We start from the raw sequence: 2,829 nt of genomic DNA, 5'->3' as shown, positions 1-2,829 counted from the left end.
AAAAAAAAAGAAGCTAAAGTCACAGACCCTAGCATAGTATCTTACAGGAAGAAATTTTACATTCTACAATGTTACGTGGCAAATTCCAACAAAAAATAAGATCTATGAACCATTATAAGAAGAAACAATCATGTTAAGGCTCTGATTGACTCAACACCAACAAAAAAAAAGAGAGAGAGCGAAGCATATAATGTTACCACAATAAGGCAATTAAGTAAAGTCACTGATTGACTCAACAACAGAAAATGAGCTCACACACACAAAAGAGCATATAATGGCACCACAATGAGACAATGAAATAACATGCCCATCCCAACATTACCCATTACAAGCAATTGCCACTTGTATATCAGCTCGAGTGGGACAAATTGACACAGTGATTATATGTTGATTCTTCTACAATAAAGGTAAAAGACTGCAGCCTTTTTATTTTGATAAATAAAAATAATGGAAAAGACTGAAGCTTTATCACATTTTGATTCCCTTTCTTAACAGATTAGTTTCCACAAATACTTTTGTCTTATTTCTTTGCTTAAATTTATGCGGCAAATTAGTTTCAACACCATCAAACCACTATTACCTCCACATACTAACACGCCCATCAATTTCAAGACTTGGACAACATATGCATCCCCAGTTGATAGCAAACGTCCATAGATAATAAGTAATAAGATTAGAGTGTTCAAGTAAGAGAGACAACCATATCAACAGGGAAGGTCAAAAACACACCAAAACTTGGAAAGTATACATAAATATGAAAGTTCGTAGCCACAGAATTGTTCATTTGCCTATTCTGACAAATAAACCCAAAAATTCACACTATTACCAAACAGTCATTAGAGTTCGAAATTTCTTAGCAACAAAAAAGCCACTGGATCCAGCCTTTTCGTTTTTCCTCCGATTTCTTAGAAACCAAACAAACACAAGACGCAAACTTTTTCACACTCTTACCTCTCTATCTTTACGAACTCCACTCACAAAGCTCACTCGAAAACCAGAGATCCAAACGCAGCGATTTCAGGCTTGAAAGCCATCGGATCCATCATGGGAGGGAAGGAGAGCAGCGGGAACGAAAGTTGGGAGAGCAGCGGGAGAGAGATCGAGAGTGAGAGTGATGAGGGAGGTGAGTGAGAGGGGTGTTAGGGATTTTGGTGTTTTGAAGGTTTGGGGGAAAAAAGACGCGGTTTATGAATCAGAAAATTTCAGAAGCCCCGCCACTGGATGGCGCTTTATTTTTCGCACTGCCTCAGATAGCGGCGACCCTATTGAGGGTAATTTTTTTACTTACAATTTTTTAATTTTTATTTATTTTTGTTTTTCTTTATTTTCTCTTGTAATATGTTTTTTTATTATTATAATATTAACTAATAATTTCCATTTAATAAATTTTTATGATAAAGATCATTAAGTTGATATTTTTCTTATAATTAATTATAAGATCAATACAAAATCCAAAGATAATATAAGATTAATATAACTAATGCACTAAGATAATATAAAAAGCTTATAGTTCAATTGAATGTTCGATTGAACCTTCAATTGTATCCAATTTGATCAATCAATTGATCTTATCATGATCAATATAATTAATTCTCTAGGATCAATCGAATGTTTGATCGATCAATTGATTCTATTATGATCAATCGAACTAATTCACTAGGATCGATTGGATTTTCGATCAGATGTTTGATCTTATCACGATCAATTGGATGTTTGATCGATCGGATTTTCAATCAAACATTTGATTGATCATTTGATCCTATCACGATCAATCGAACTAATTCATTAGGATCGATTGGATATTTGATCGATCATTTGATCCTATCACGATCAATCGAACTAATTCATTAAGATCGATCTCAATCGAAGTAATTCATTAGGATCGGTCGAATGTTTGATCGATCACTTGATCCTATCACGACCAATCAAATTAATTCAGTAGGATCGATCGGATGTTTGATCGATCATTTGATCCTATCACGATCAATCGAATTAATTCAATAGGATCCATCGGATGTTCGATCGATCATTTGATCCTATCTCCGATCAATCGAACTAATTCACTAAGATCGATCGGATGTTTAATCTATCATGATCAATCAAACTAATTCATTAGGATCGATCAGATGTTTAATCGATCATTTGATCCTATCACGATCAATCGAACTAATTCATTAAGATCGATCTGAATCAAACTAATTCATTATGATCGATCGAATGTTTGATCGATCACTTAATTCTATCACGATCAATCAAATTAATTCAGTAGGATCGATTGAATGTTTGATTGATCATTTGATCATATCACGATCAATCGAATTAATTCAGTAGGATTCATCAAATGTTCGATCGATCATTTGATCATATCTTGATCAATCAAACTAATTCACTATGATTAATTGGATGTTTAATCTATTATGATCAATCAAACTAATTCATTATGATCGATCGGATGTTTGATCCTATCACGTTCAATCAAACTAATTCATTAGGATTGATCGGATGTTTAATCGAACATTTAATCATATCACAATCAATCAAACAAATTCACTAGGATCGATCGGATTTTTGATCGAACATTTCTCAAGTCAATAGCGACAACTATATGTTGCCACTAATAAGGCCTATTTTTTTTTTTTTTTTTGGTAAAGTCCACATACCCTCCTCAAACCACCACCCAATTGACAATGTCCCCCCCCAAAAAAAAAAAAACTTTCAATTGTGACAATGTCTCCTCAAAACTACCAAAACATTGTCAATGTCACCCAAAAAAGACTAGCAATAAGACAAAAATGCCCCTATAGATTTCTCAATAAGACAAAAATACCC

General features: G+C 33.6%; 1 pseudogene; it reads right to left on the bottom strand.

Annotated features, from left to right (window-relative positions):
- Nucleotides 1-2,829, bottom strand: part of LOC132181959 (probable CoA ligase CCL9) — a 9,995-nt pseudogene that overhangs the window by 5,731 nt on the left and 1,435 nt on the right.

Source organism: Corylus avellana, chromosome ca5, assembly GCF_901000735.1.
Source record: "Corylus avellana chromosome ca5, CavTom2PMs-1.0".
Taxonomy (NCBI): Eukaryota; Viridiplantae; Streptophyta; class Magnoliopsida; order Fagales; family Betulaceae; genus Corylus; species Corylus avellana.
This window is presented reverse-complemented; position numbering and strand designations above follow the sequence as displayed.